This window comes from Aegilops tauschii, chromosome 3 (genome assembly GCF_002575655.3).
Source record: "Aegilops tauschii subsp. strangulata cultivar AL8/78 chromosome 3, Aet v6.0, whole genome shotgun sequence".
Taxonomy (NCBI): Eukaryota; Viridiplantae; Streptophyta; class Magnoliopsida; order Poales; family Poaceae; genus Aegilops; species Aegilops tauschii.
The window spans coordinates 112,072,291-112,088,844 of record NC_053037.3 but is presented as its reverse complement, the minus strand read 5'-3'; positions in this window follow the sequence as shown (position 1 = coordinate 112,088,844).

Here is a 16,554-nt window from a genome sequence, read left to right as displayed (position 1 = left end):
CATATTAACAGAGACATTCTCTTGAAACAACATTCGTTAAAAAAATGTAATTTACTTTTAACAGTGGCATTGCTTCAATTTTCCGGCGGCCTTAGATTAACAACAGCAAAATAGCTGTATGGGACATGCCAGCACCATGTGCGTCCACACGTATAAATGGGTGATGCAGAGTATGTAGCCAAGCAGCATATATGCGCTGGTCCCATATTTGTTCTCTTTGAACCTTCTTCCTATGTGAGGGCAGCAAATCTAGTCCTGCACAAACTACCCGACCCCCTAGTTTCTTTCCCTTTTCAACAAAGAGATCGGTTCCTTACAGATGTGTGTACTGGGTTACCCCCTTTTCCCCTTTTCGACCTACAAAGCGGCTGGATAGCCAGTCTATACTACTTTCCGCCCCTCCTTTCCTCATTGAACCACGTCCTAGATTCTTGCTCCAGCCCACCGCACCCTTCTTTCCTCTTTGAACCAAGACCTAGATTGGACTACAGATCGAAAAAGATCCACATGCAGCTAGAGCAACGACGGTTTCAAAGAAACTTATACCTTAGGGTCGTCGGGATGTGGCAAGGCGTGCGGCGGGAGGCCGGATCTGCCCACACTATGTACGGCAGCGAGGAAGAAGGGGTCGGTGGCCCTCCCGCACAGGCGCTGGGTGAAAGAGAACAGCGTAGCCGGCAGTGGATTGCCTCCCTCACCGAAGGCGATAGAGTGAACGCTGCACCTCCTTCCCTTCCCGGTGCGACGGGATACGGACGCCTCCTTCACCAGCTGTGAGGGGGGAGAGAGACAAGAGACCAACGCAGTCTTGTTTAGATCTGGTGAAGAGAGGGTGAGAGACTGTGAATATAGCAAACCCTAGCAAATGAACGCTGAGCCTCCAGCGTGTAACATATATGGAGAGGGTGAGAGAGCGAGATGCGAGAAACTCTATCAAACAAGAGGCTATAATGGAGTAAAAAAAATCTCTCCATAGCAGTGGTTTTAAATAGAATACGCGCGTTCCCGAAAAAGAGAAACGAAAACTGGCGGACAATTTTTTAAGGGTCTGTCTAGGACACATCTAGATGTGACATAGTTATGTCACATCTAAGTTGATGTCCACTCTGTTTGTGGTCTATTTTTTTCCTATTTTTTTTGTTTCTTGTTGCTACATTATATACTTGTGGGAGCTTAGATGTGATATCCTTAAATAACATCTAGATGTGAATTAGACAAACTAATTTTCTAACGTACCAAGAAAGAAAACTCGATCAAAAACATGCCCCCGCTTCCAGGTCGCGAGAGTTGTCGTGCACACACACATAGACATAGACATGCATATCCGTGTTTACGTAAAATTCCATTTCCATCTCCAATCATATTTGTCCAAGTGGCACATTATTTACGTTGTTAATTATATACGCAGCAATATTAACGTACATCATCTCTTGTTTGCGCACGTCCGGACCGCTGCCACGGCCGGTCCTAACCAACCCGAACCCTCTTCATCACCCGCGCGTGCTTCCCGCCCGAAACGGCCAGTGCCGCATTCATGCCCGGCCAGAGCGGACGCGACCTCTCACTGGCACCGGCATTGAAGCGGCGCGCCGGCCGAGAGAGCGTCGCCCGCGCCGCTTCCAGGTGCACGTGGCTGCTCCGCGTTCAAAGGTCGCAATAGCCGGCTACAACATGCATGTAAAAAGTTCTTGGGAGTCCGTGCTACAGCTAGCTGTCCTCCCCCAACTCGTCAATCTCTTCCAATAGTGCTAGTACTCCATGGCGCGATCCATCGACAAGCAGGCGGGAAAGTTATCGTATACTCGTTTTGCGGTGAGTGGCATGCCGAGCGACCGTGTGGGGTCGAGCCGTGGAGGAAGGTGAGACACGAACACGACAGACGTGATTTAAACGTTGGTTTTGCTCGATGGCGCGATCCAACGACGAAACATTGGTTTCTCTCCATTTCCATTTTTTCTCCGGAAAAACGGAAACTTTCCACTCCATTTTCATTCCTATTCCAAGGTTGCCCTGTTACAACATTCCATCAGATACAAAGGAAAACTAACACGCATGCTGATGCATCTCAATGATTCACAGATCATAGCCAATATTTACTTCACAACTAAAGAAAAAGTTGTGAGAGTGTGTATGAAAGAAAAACTACTGATGGGGTCACTACGACTTAAACCCTAAACCCTAAACATGATTTAATTTCCTGGCCAGGTAGAACCTGTCGAAGGAAAGACGGCTGGCACCCTCGGATCATACAATGCTTTTGTGCAGTTCCACTAAAATCGACCTGAGCATCCCTGATGGCAAAGATATTCAAGAAGTGTGATTAGAATAATAGTACTGGCACTAGTTCATGAGACATAAACTCATCACAAGTAGAAGCCGGTAGAAGTAGAGAAAGATCGACATGGAGATGGAGCTACGGCAGTGGAGCAAGCCGGCTCCAAAAGGAAGATGGACTACCTGGGACGTCGGGCTGTAGCTAGAAGGGCGGTTGGGACGCGGCATCGGCCCATACCGCGGTGACCCCCGATTGGGACGCACCGACTGTGGGTTTTCTCCCTCGTCGATGTCGACCGCATCTACGCAGAACATTGTTCCCTTCCCCCTGCCGCGGGATCAGGCCCGTCGTTCTATGCTTGTGAAGAGAGTAACCTAAGCAAGCAGGCTTGTAGCTTAGACTCCTGCTAGTGTATATATAGTGGTTTTCTTTTTCTCTCCATATCAACCATTTTATATTGCGTACGTGTCATTCAAGAGTGAAATGATGGTTGCTTCTTCCGACTAACTTACTGTGTGATTTGACTGCTCCTTAGTGGCCCCTACACGTACTCCCCCTACGTGTATGCAACAGTCACACGTACACATGGATGCAAAAACGCGCGCGACGCCCTAATGCATACATGTCCGAGCACACGACGGAACACACACGGTCACGCTCAAGTGCTCAACCTACACGTGCATGCACACACATACTCAGTCAGGGTGAGCTAGTGACCGTATAAACACCGGAAAATATATATATTGAGCGCAATGAGCGTATTATGAAGTCCACTGACCGTATTTTTACAAATATACAGTGACAGATAGTGTATTTATCTCATTTGAAATTAAGCCATATTAACCGGAGAGGAGGCAGTATGGACTAGCATTACTTTGCTGTGTCCCGTCAACTTGCCGAACAAGGAGAAGGTTGCAGGACGGGAGAAACTTGCGCGCGGTGGCTCGCAGGACAAGGAGAAACTTTTGACTAATGCAAGCTCTTCGTCGCTCAGGTGGTGGACGTGCAACAGTCAATTCGGTGTCAGATTGCCAGAAGCATACACTATACTACTAGTGCTATTATTGTTCGACTTCCCGAATAGGCGAACAGCCAAGCACAAAGTTTACTAGTACTACTACTATAGTCTATAAAGGTACGTACTATACTAGTACTAGGAACCGGATGGAGGAGCGTCTGCACTCTTATTATAATTTTAAAATGTGATAAAGCAATCTTCAACACATTTGGTTCTCTTCGAGGGTTCTCGCATGTGATAATGGAAGTTGATTGCATGGAACACTCGCCACAATTCTTGCTTAATTCTGGCTCATATCCTGTTACAAATAGTAGCGCTCGGTAATATTTCCTCTTTTTTTGTTATTCAGCATGTAAACAGGTCAGCAAACCTTGCGGTGCATTTTCGTGCGAACTGTGCTTGCTGCACTTTGAATGTGGCTGAGAGCTGGCTTGATGAAACACCTCGCTTCCTACTTCTTTTGTTGCAGGGTACCTCGCTTCCTAGTGACCAGTGTCTTGGCTGATCGTCCTAAGAATGCTTATATATGAATAAAGCTCTCTCATTTACCCGCAAAAAAGATTAAGCCATATTAACCAGAAAGGAGGGAGTATGGACTAGCACTACTTTTTGGTGTGTCCCGTCGACTTGCAGAATGAGGAGAAGCTTGCAGGACAAGGTGAAGCTCGCTTACGCCTTTTGACTAATGCAACCTACCCTCGGTGGACATGCATCAGTCCATTCGGTGTCAGATTGTCAGAGGCATACACTGTAGTACCCAACATGCGGAGTACCATCATTGTTCGACTTCACGAAGAGGCGAAGAGCCAAGTGCAGTAGTACGAGTAGTACTACTACTAGAACCGCATGGTGGAGCGTCTGTACTCTTATTTTTTTATCTCTGATAAAGTACACGTTTATTCCGGAGAAGGGCGGAAAACGGCAGCCCAACATGTAATGAATGATATCGATCAACCAACCATGCTCGAATATATCTTGGCCTCCGTGCGAGCCCGTCTGTGTGTTCTCGCTCCTCGTCTCTCTCAAGGAACGGCGGGTTGGCTCTTTGCCGTCAATTGAGATCGGTTTGCTCACACTCCCGTCCCACATGTCGGTGATATGCCAAGAGGAGGTGCGTTGACCGACTGGCCATACGCGTACTTGGTTTTGCACCTTCATACTACTCCTCCCTCCGTCACAGTTTACAGGGTGCGCTTCATTATGATGCATTTCTCTCAATGCATTTCCACCACCAGAGAGACTTTAGACGCGTTTGGTTTAATGCTTAATTAAATAGGGCGTGGTAACCGCAATCAAGTCCACAATTTTCTCTTCATGTACTGTACTACTACGGAGTGGAGTAAGTGCATGCATGTGTGTACCCGGGGTGGAAGCACTGCATGCATGTGTCTACGCATTATTCCCTCTAGTAATAGACGCCATGCTATAACTACCAATGCTATTTTTCAGGCCGATCGCTAGTCGCCTTGGTCCCACAGATTTTTTTCTTCTGAAGCGCGCTGTATAAACAGTGACGGATGGAGTAGTATGAGCGGATTCAAAGAAGAGCGTATTGATGGTTGCTTCTTCAGAGCAACTTACAGTGGGAAAGGTGGCGCTTATGATTTGACTGCTCATTACTCACTATTAATGCGGCGCAACGACCGGGCTGAGTCTCCCATGCGGTTGTGCACTACCCCCTCGGTTCTTAAATATACTCCGGAGTATTTGTCTTTCTAGAGATTTCAACGAGTGACTACTCAAATATTTGTCTTTTTAGAGATTTCAAATGGACTGGCACATACGGATGTATATAGACATATTTTAGAGTGTAGATTCACTCATTTTTCTCCGTATGTAGTCACTTGTTGAAATCTCTAGAAAGACGAATAGAATATTTAGGAACGGAGGGAGTACACATACGAAGCAAAATGAGTGAATCTACACTCTAAAATATGCCCGTTTGAAATTTGTAAAAAGACAAATATTTAGGAACGAAGGAGTATAATTTTGTGCATGGCACATGGACCCGGATGATGAAGAGGCTTCTGGCAATGCTATCAAGCTTCCATCATTTGTTTACATAATTGCTGTACTATACAAATAATTTTCCAGCGACATGAAATTGTACAATGGTGTGAGCTTTCAGCTTTTGTTTCGCGTGTCTTGCCATCGATGCTCTTTCGGAAACAATAAAAAACTAACTTCCTTGCTAATGCATGTCAATTATTAGCAGATCAGAGCTAATAATTACATCACAACTGAAGACAGAGTTGTGAGAAGGTGTTAAATTAAAATTGATCCATGCTTTCATTGGCAGCAACGTCCCCCCAGCTATGTCTAAATCAACAAGGCATGTTGGGAAAAAAGTAGCTGTCTGGAGCATGCAACATTCCGATCATTTTTTGCAGTTCCACTAAAATAGAGCTGAGCGTCCATGTTCCAAAGATATTAAGTGTGATTACGATAATAGAGGACTGCTGATGAAACAATAAACACACAAATAGAAGCCGGTCACCTTTGCAGTCTCTCTTAAGACTAACTTGTTGGAGAAGATCAGGCTCGGAGTTGGATGAGGAGGATAGAGCAAAACCAATCTCCCTTTGTGCAGTCGCACTGAAATGTAGAGACGTTGCCCGTGTGACATTTTAGTACAACTGCACAAAACACTCTTAAGAAAAAAGTGATTTGTGCAGTTCACCAGAAGGTCGCAATAGCAACGAGTAGAAAGGAAACAATTACTGGCCAATAACAGTTGATGACACATGCGACAACAAAAAAGAAGCATATTCCTTGTCCTAAGGGAAGATAACAACACAGTTGTGTTTGTCTAAAACGGTGTGAGGACGAGAATGCAATATGGAAAGTACGCCGGACGAGCTACGTTTTGGGCAAAGAACTATGGAAGATCCACATGCAGCAACGTGGGAAGACGGGCAGTGGAGCAAGGCCGGAGGGGATACCTAGAGGTCGTCGGGATGTAACTAGGTGAGCGGCGGCGGGCGGAATCTGCGAGCAGGTGGCGTAGGCCCTGCCGCGCTGGAGCTTGGTCAGAGAGAACGACATGTACCGCAGATCGGGATGTGCTGCCTCGGCGCCGTCAAACGGAGAAACGATGCACTTCCTCCCTTTCCCCCGGCGGACGGGATGCGGCCGGATCAGTGACCAATGGTGAGAGAGAGAGGCCACCGCACTCCCTTTCCCCCGGCGGACGGGATGCGGCCGGATCAGTGACCAACGGTGAGAGAGAGAGAGAGAGAGGCCACCGCAGCCTTGTGTGAGATACTCTGAAGAGCGACAAACCAGGCAGGCAGGCTCCATTGTATATAGTGAGCGGACTACCTTTTTCTCCATAAAAATCGTTTTATATTCTGTGTACGTGCCATTGAGCGCTATAACTTTATTTAAAAATAACGCGGCAACGCGTCAAGTCGAACTTTGTTTCGTGCACGCGTGGTACATGACCTCCCTAGGTAAACAACCGCTACAGGCGTTCAAATTAGCACGTGGGCTGCCATTTCGTAAAGAAATGAGCTCCACCGTGTACCCGCGCGGGTGTGGCTGGGCACGAAGCGTGAGTACGTGCACGGTGCACCTATTCTCTTCTTGTATACGTACACCACCTACGTGGGGTTGTGTGAGAGAGATACAAACCTAGAGAGATATAGTGTGTGGGTTCTTGAGAGTTTTTGTGGGGGGGGGGTCAATCAAAAAATGTAACATATGCAATGTGTGTGAAATAGAGTCCTGGATATAACATATATATAGAGGGGGCGATCCACGAGAAGAGAGTGGAGGTATCATCGGCTTGAGGTGTCCATAGAATCGAAGAGAGGGATGATGTGTGTGTGTGTGCGCACGCGATAGATAAAGAGTGCCATCGAATTTGTGTGTGCCCACATCAAAGATATAGAGTGGCTGGCCTACTGGAACGTGAGATGGGACATGTGCAGTTTGTCTCTGTGGCATGGATACCTACCTGCAGCGCTCGACTATCGGTGTGTGGTGGGGGAAGAGGGAGGCCCAATTAACTATAGAGGTACAATGGCTGGTATATGTGTGGAGGAGGAGAGATGCCTACCTCATGTATTAAGGAGATCGATCTGCCTCATGTATTAAGGGAGATCGATCGGCATCCATGCATATGTGCAGGAGAGGAATAAGGTTGGGAGAGAGACAGAGCTAGAGTGTTGGAGGTGGTGGTAGTGGAGTTGCTTCTAACAAATGGTGGGATAGGCGTGCTAGACAAACGGAGGGCACACCCGCAATATCAATAAGAGAGGAGATGGCTGCTTGTTGTCTGTGCACGTGCGTGTGAGAGACGGATCAGGCATGCACGAATGATGAGGGGGGACGATGTGGCTGTGGTAAGCAGACGTAACTACATAGGAAGATCAATCGCCCTTTGTTAGAGAAAGGAGAGACATAACTTGTGAGGTACGTTGATCGATGGGGGGGGGTAGTTAAAGCCGATCTAGGTATATGTTGGGAGATTGATCGGTATACATGCATGTGTGTGTTAGAAGCAAATGAGGCACGAGGAGAAGGATATAGAGAGAGGGATGCATGTAGGAGGTGGTACGAGAGGCATACTATATCGAGGGGGGAGGAGTGTGCGAGTACGAGAATGATGAAAAGAGTGGTGGGAGTGAGGCATGGACGGTGACAAGAGAAGAGGGGAAGCTTGTGTTTGTGCTAGGCACACCTGGCTAGAGAGGCATATCGATCGATGTGTGCCGTAAAGAAGGAGCTGGGGGGCCTACACACACCGTGGGTGAACGACGTAAAGTGAAAAGGCGAATTTGCGTGATGGAGCTAGAGAATGCTGAGGGAGGGTGAGAGGGATGCGGGCGTGTGCATGCACAGGAGAAAGTTAGCGCTAGCTACAAAGATAAGAGGGTTGTGTGGGTGTAAAAGACGAATAGAGATCATATATACTTCATTATAAAAAGCGAATTCGGATATTTGAAGAATTTATCATAGTGTTTCAAACCGACGCATGTGTGAATATATATAACGGTGATACACATGGTGTGGTTATGAACATGTTATACTACATTTAATATATTTTATCTCTACTATTATAAAAAAACAGAGTTGTTGATGATGGTGTGCCTGCCATCCTGCATTATAGGCCGTCCAATTTATATCTGGCGGATAGCAAGGAAACTATGATGGTTGAAGTTGGCAACAATCATGATTGTAGATTCTTATTGAAATAGAGAAACGAATTCAAATTTAGTTCGAATTGCAGCGGTAGTATAGACATTTGGAATGCACTAAAATGTTGGTATGAGTAGGTTACATGCATCATACAGCAAGAGAAAAAATTTAATCATACATAACATGGATTCATACTCCCTCCTTCCATCTATATAGGGCGTAATGAGATTTTTAAGACCGCCTTTGACTATTGACAAGATTAATAGTACATGACATGCACAATGTGAAAATTATATCATTGAAATAACCTTTTACAGACGAATTTAACGGTGTGCTTTGTGTAAGTTGCATGTCATATATCATTGCTCTAAATTTGGTCAAAGTTAGCATCGAAAAACACATTAGGCCCTATATAGATGGAAGGAGGGAGTAGCTTTGAATAGCATTTGTATAGTAAAACGGGGCAAGACTCTCTCTTTGTGTGGTGTGAATAGTTTTATTTTTTCGTTTTATTTTTGGTTGAGGGAAGTGTGAATTGATTTGGTACGTACAAGTACAATATTACTACACGTTAGGCTTGTCCCTAAAATTCAACCCGCGCCTTGTTATATCCTGAAAATTCATATCATGCTCCCAAAACTGGCGCCTTCACAATCCGCACCTTGCTATCCCGAAATTACAACGCGCGTGAAAACTCCCTCCAGCTGCCAAATCCCGACACGCGAAATCCCCCTTCTAACCCTGAGCCGAAAGGGCCGCTAGTTCAAATCGGTGGGGGGTACTTTTGTAACACACCCTAGATTTTGTAAAAGCGCGTCCCTAAGTCATGCTTCACCCCCTCCCATCGCCCCCTTTTCGCCATTCGAAATCCCAGGCCGCCATAACCTCTCCGCTCCATCCCCGAAACCCCACCCTCCTCCGTCCGCCACGTCACCGCTGCCCAGCCGGAGCCTCTTCCCCGACGAATTCGTCCACCGCAACAGCTCGACGTCCCTCGTCCACCTCCCCAGATGAGGATCTGTCGTCCATCTCGCCGGTTCAGCCGCCCCGTCCTCCACCTCCAAGGAGCTGCGCCGACGATCGCCTCGTCTATCGCGACTGCTCCATCCCCACAGTGCCACCTTAACCTGCTCCACCAGAACCGCAGCATCCTCACCGACTCCTCGGACGAAGCCGAGGCCTACTCGGCACCACCAAAGAGGTTGTACACTCATCACATCGCACCTTCTCCTTAACTCGACCTCCCGGCGCCGACGATGCTCCATCCCGCACCCCCATGGTGCGGCTACCTTGAAGCCGGCGCCGCGGGCGACATCTCCACGGCGCTCTCCCCCAGTGCGAGGCCCCTTCGGCGTCGGCGTCCATACCAGCCGGATCTGCTGCTGCTGCTCCGGCTCTCGCTCGCTCGCTCGCTCGCGCTGCTGCTGCTGCTCCGGCTCTCGCTCGATCGCTCGCTCGCCCAGCTGCTGCTGCTGCTCTCCCCCTCGCTCGTGCTGCTGCTCTGCTCCGATTAAGCCACACTTCAGTCGACTGAATCGACTTTTGGGTCAGTCGATTTTCAGGGGTTGTGGGGCTCGCCGGAGTTAAGGAAGAACCACCCGCAGCGGGGACGGGGGCTTGCCGGAGAGGTACCCCACTATCTATCTTAGGGTTCAGGGTGGGGGCGGGGGGCCTAGAGGGCTGGCCGGGGCAGCGGTGGCGAGTTGTTTCGGGGCGGTGAGGTGGCGCTGGGGCCGGCGGTTCGGCCGGTGGTGGTTGGCGGCTCAGGAGGGTGCAGGTTGAAGATGAACTGCAGGCCCTCCCTAAACTACATGTCAAGTGCCTCTCTGCTACCATTGCGTTCAGTTTCGACAGTAGCATTCAGATTCCACAGTAAATTTCAGTTTCGACAGTTAAGTTCAGAGTCAACAGTTTTTACCTCATCTGTTGTAGTCAGGTGGTTTTTGGTGATGTTAATTTTACATCCATTTTACATCATCTATTGGAGATGCTATTAGAATCCCACTTGAGATTGACGATGTCTGTCTTGTGCTGCTTCAGCCTTGACGTCTTACGGCTCACCGGAGCTGCTGCAACGACAGAACGATCCATCACAACAGAGTAGTGCCCTGGACGCCGTCTACAGATTCCTCAGATCTTCCTCCACACCTCCGACAGCCACCTCTGCCTCACCAACCCAATGATGCTGAGGTTGACACGGCTACGGCAAAGAGGTTGTACACTTGTTGCATCACTTATTACTATACATTCACGTCGATCCATTAGGGCTATTTTGGTTCAACGGAAAAACGTCGATCCACTGGTTGTTACCATCACTCTAAATTTCTGCATGCTCTCCTTACATAATCTCACCATATTTTTTTCGTATGCATGTCAGATATTGTACACAGTCATGCTGAACATGTAGAGAAAAAGAGAAGAGTTTTGCGCGGCAATACAATGTCATGCAGATATCGCTCCATGGTGGGTTCAATGGCAAACCCTCCCCACCCCTCTCCAGATTGTAATCCAGAGGAAGATATCTGTTCTGAGGCGGATTCAGATGCCGCTGACCACTCCTATTTACCCCCCCAAGGTGTTTGCTCTACCTTGGCATGATGATGTTAGTCATATCATGCATATGTTGCCTTGCAGTGCCTAATTTTGACATCATATATGTCATCTGCTTAGTTTAGACATGTTCTGTAATGCCACCTGTTTAGTTTCTATATCATATATGGGAATTATGCAGTCTCATGTCTTTTAGCCAGCCATAATATATGTGAAATGTGCAATGCCATCCTGTTTAACCAGGCATCATATATTTGAATGATATCTTGCCCATCCTTTTCTTCATTACATTTCCATTTGTCGACAATGTTTGTACATTAAACTACTCTTCCTGTGAATCAGCCATTTGGGTGGGAGATGGAAAAATCTGGAGCGAAAACAAGGCCTTCAGAGCAGACAGTGCTACATGTCGAAGCAGATCTCTTGTTGGGTCCCGATAGCTCCTCAGAGATGGATTCAGAGATAGATGACCAGTCCTATTCCCCCACTGAGGTGTATGCTCTAACTTGGCATGGTTGTACTGCTCATATCATGCATACGGTGTCTTGCATTGCATAGTTTAGACATCATATACACAATATTCAACACCATGTTCTTAGTTCAGACATCATATCGAATGCCCTCTGTTTAGCATATAAATCACATATGTGAATTAAATGATGCGATCCTGATTACTTAGATAACATGTAGGTGAATTATGTCATGCGATCCTGTTTAGTTATTCATCATATCTTTGAACTATGTTATGCTATGCTATCCAGTTTAGATAGACATCATATATGTGAAATTATGTCATGCTATCCGTTTTAGTTAAACAATATACATGTCAACTATTTCACGCCCTCTTTTTTCCACACTATCTATTGCATCTGTCTCTCATACAATGTTTGTACATTCAACTATGTTTCCTGTTTATCAGCCATTTGAATTGGAGCGGGTGATGCCAGTATCTAGCGGACTAAAAACACGGTCTTCAAATAAAACAGTGCTACCTCTTGGTGGAGATAGCACCCCGGTTGTACATGCACAAGAACCAGCCCTACCACACATAACCCAAACTCTCAAAGATTGTACCCCTACTGCGATGGACAGAGAACCAGCTTCACCCAATCTAACCCCAACCCCAGCCGATAGTAACCCAGTTCCTGTTGACACAGCACCATCTCCACCACAGAGCTCCCAAACAAGAGCAGTTAGTAAGGCAGCTCCAGTGCCCAAAGGGCTAGTACTATCACGGCGAACCCCAATTCCACCAGTTAGTAAGCCTATTCCTGTGGAGGAAGCACAACCAGCTAGTCGTAGTTTAGCATCTATCGCATTTGATGTTGTTAAATCGTATGTGTGTATCTTCCCATCTTGGAAATATTATACTGAAGATGAAGGAAAATGCTAGTTGCAGGTGTTTGTCCAAGAGTTATGTGTAAGTAATGTTATTCATGGCAATTACTTTGCTTCGTCCCATACATCCTACCTCCATGATGGTTATAATACAACAAATTTTCCCATTTTTCTCTATAGAGAAGGACCGATTTGGAAACTCAGGATGAGGTAACCCGTGCTAATACCTCTGCTATCTTCAAGAATGCTTGGTGGCAGTATCGGAATTACCTAAAGAAAATGTACTTCACCGGCAAAGAAACTCATCAAATTCCCTTACGTTCTCCTGAGACACATTTACTGGACGATGACTGGGAATGCCTTGTTCTGTACTGGTCCCGAACCAAGAATGTGTTAAGGTCTATGAGCTCATTTTCTATTTTAAGTATTATATTCTTGCGTCTTACTGTACTCTGTTCATGTAGAACAAGTGCCTAAACCTAAAGAACAACTGTTCTAATTTAAGATTCCATTGCTATCATAGTTCAAAAAAGCGCTAGGCGTTAATTGTGCGTTTTGTCACCGCCTTGCGCTTTACTGACCAAAGCGCATGCTTATGCGCAGTTATGCACAGATTATGCGTAGTTATGCGCAATGCGTTTTGCCAATGCCTAGAGCCTAGGCGCGCTTAAGCGCTCGCTTAGGTGCGCCTTTTTTAACTATGATTGCTTTGATCTTGTATCACTGTATTTACTCATACAAACTTATTTTTAAATTGAAGGATCCAATCGAAACTCCAATGGCACAGCAGGTATGTTCACGCATGTTTCTTTAATAGGTTTGCTCTTATGAATAGCTCTGTTGATTTCAATTTCAATTGTGTATACAGTTGACTTTCATATCATGCACATTACTAGCATCACAACAGAGCCAATAGTGTTGTTGTACATGTAGACCCGTGGTACCCATCTGAAATCTTGTTGTGCCGTGTAGTTTCCCACGCTTTGTATTCTTTCACTGCTGCTTTGTCTTGAACTGATATGATTTGAACCGTGTCTCTATTTTGATTTGCAAGACAATGCAGTGACCATAGGACATAGATATATGTTTGTTTGATGCTTTTATTATGTACTAGTACTTGGCAATAGAAGACTTGGTAGTTTAATCCTGTCCACCTTACTAATGAACTGGTTCACCGAAATGAGTTTCATATACTAGTACATGCTAAACTTGTTATGTGTCTGCTTGTTTCTTCTTTTAGAATGCTGACAGAATATTGGGGAAGAGCGCCTTATTAAGCAATGGTAAAGGAAGTAATGCAGATAAGGTTCAGGATAGTGACACATCCTCGTTGGTCTCCAACAAAGCTGATAAAACAGCTAAGGAAGACTATCTTGAAGACAGCGAGACAACCCCAAAGTCCTGTCTTGGTTTAGTGTTCGAGTTACTGGCCACTACCGCTTGCACAAGCTATTCAAACTCACTGTCTGAATCTGTTCGGTTTCTTGAGTCTCAACTACAAGCTGAAAGACATCGATCAGCTGTGCTGCGACAAGAAGCGGAACGACTGCGGAAGTCCCTGGAGCATTCAGATGCATACTTTCTGGTGCAACTGCAAGCGTTGGAGGATTTTAGCGCCAAACAGGACAAAGCTAATCAGCTTGCTAAGCTTATTGCCAGCATGGTGGATACCCAGGATAACGTTTCTTGAGCTCTTCTGAAGTTGTTTCAGTTATGCTCTTGTTTTGCTGCCGCGTTTATTTGCACTGGTGGCCAATTTTGACGGCCAGTGTATGTAATGTGCTACATTGTTCCCTATATTTGCACTGGTGGCGAACTTTGATGCCCAGTGGATGTAATATGTGTAATAGCGGTAATAGGCTAGCGTTAATTGCTTGCTTATTTATTTCCTTATTGTCTTGTTTAGTTGTTTGCTTATAGTCACTGCAGTTCTTTTTCTGTTTTTTTCTAGTGGCCACAATAGCCTATTTTTGGTAACTAGGCCAAAATAATCATGGCAACACACGGACTGTTGTAACCATGGGCCTCCTGCAGGCCGTATGATCCATGGGCCTTCGTCCGGCCGTAGGATCCATCGGCCTTCTATACGGGCCTTAGGGTCCATGGGCCTTCTACGGGCCGTAGGGTCCATGGGCCTTCTACACGCCGTACGATCCATGGGCCTTCTACGGGCCGTACTATCCATGGGCCTCATACGGGCCGTAGGATCCATGGGCCTTCTACGGGGCGTATCATCATTTCGCCAATCATGGGCCGTACTATTCGTGGACCATAACGGGCCGTTAATAGGCCGTATTTGATAACTCTATGAAAACAGCCCAACGTTTTTTTACATGAAAACGGCCCAACGTATTCACAGTCCGCAAACGGGCCGACTGTAACGACGGGCTGAATTTGGCCCACAAGCAGAAAATGACAGTAACGGGCCGTATGTAACCGAATGCTGCAAATGAGCCCAAGAATCAATGGGCCGTGAGAAGGCCGAAAGATAACTTGGGCTGGAAACGACCCAATGGAATAACGGGCCGTTAATGGGTATAAAGTGATACACTGTTCATTACGGGCCAGTTTCACCACGGGCCGACCAAGAGTTACAAAGGTCCTCATAATGGCCGAAAGAAGTCATGGGCCACACATGGGCCGGAAGTTAAAACGGGCTGAATCATATTGGCCTAATTCGGATAGGGCGTAACGGGCCCTGGGTTAGCAGGCTGTAAATGGGCTATATGCGAATAGGCCGTTAACAGGCTTTCCATGGGCCGGCCCGCCACCTTTTGACCAAGTCAAACGGGCCGGCCTTTTCACAGGAATGGGCCTTTGTTTGGCCGTGCCACGTGTCGCCGTATCATAGGCGCCTTCGGTCCAATGAGCGGATGACATCTGTCCCAACGGTGAGCCAACACGTGTTTCCTCCAGCCAATGATGATTTTACACGTGGAAAATCCCCATTGGTCGGGGCTGTTAACGGGTTATCGGATCCAAAACCCGACCCGATAGCTTAACGGTGTTCCGTTACGGTGGATGCCACGTGTCGGTCACCCTTGACGAAAGCACTTCTGTGATGCGCGATTTATCGTCATGGAAGTGGACACTTCCGTGATGATAATTTTGGTAATGTCATGGAACACTTCTACGACAGCACAGGTATGACTATCTTGATTCTATCATAAAATCATCATGGATGTACATGCATGACAAAAAACGCGACCTACTGTGACAAACACGTATCAGCACGGAAGTGTATTTTTTTGTAGTGTAGGGAGCACTGTTATCATACTTGTGCATTGGATATAGCTAATATTTGAGTGTGTTTCATGAATGGATCAATGATTGAGCATAATGGGCTAGGGATAGCTTTCTTTAGTGTTGATATTTTGAAAGACATGGTTGCTTGTTGATATGCTTGAATATTGAAGTCTTCATGTCAAATTATAGACTATTGCTTTGAATCATCTAAAGTCCAAATGTCCATTCTACAAAAGAAATGAATATGTGGATAATATGATGGGTAGCATTCCATATCAAAAATTCTGTTTTTATCATTTACCTACTCGAGGACGAGTAGGAATCAAGCTTGGGATGCTGATACGTCTCCAACGCATCTATAATTTTTTATTGTTCCATGCTATTAAAGTATCATTCTTGGATGTTTTATACTCATTTACTAGCAACTTTATATCCTTTTTTGGGACTAACCTATTGACATAGTGCCTAGTGCCAGTTGTTGTTTTCTGCTTGTTTTTTACTTTGGAGAATATCAAAACCAAACGAAGTCCAAATGCCACGAAATTTTTTGGAGATTTTTTTCTGGATAGAAGACACCCAGGGAGCCAAAGAAGTGCACCATAGGAGGCCTGTGGGGCCCACTAGGCACCAGGGCGCGCACTGGTGGGTAGTGGAGCCCACGGGAGGCTTCTCCACTGACCTTTGCCTCTATAAATACTCTAAAATCCCAAAAACCCTAGGGGAGTCAACGAAACACAATTCCAGCTGCCGCAAGTTCCAGAACCATAAGATCCAATCAAGAGGCCTTTTCTAGCACTGTGTCGAAAGGGGTCAACAATCACGGAGGGCTTCTTCATCATCACCCTTGCTCCTCCGATGATGCGTGAGTAGTTTTCCACAGACCTACGAGTCCGTAGGCAGTAGCTAGATGGCTTCTTCTCTCTTTTTGATCTTCAATACAATGTTCTCTCAATGTTCTTGGAGATCTATTTGATGTAATGACTTT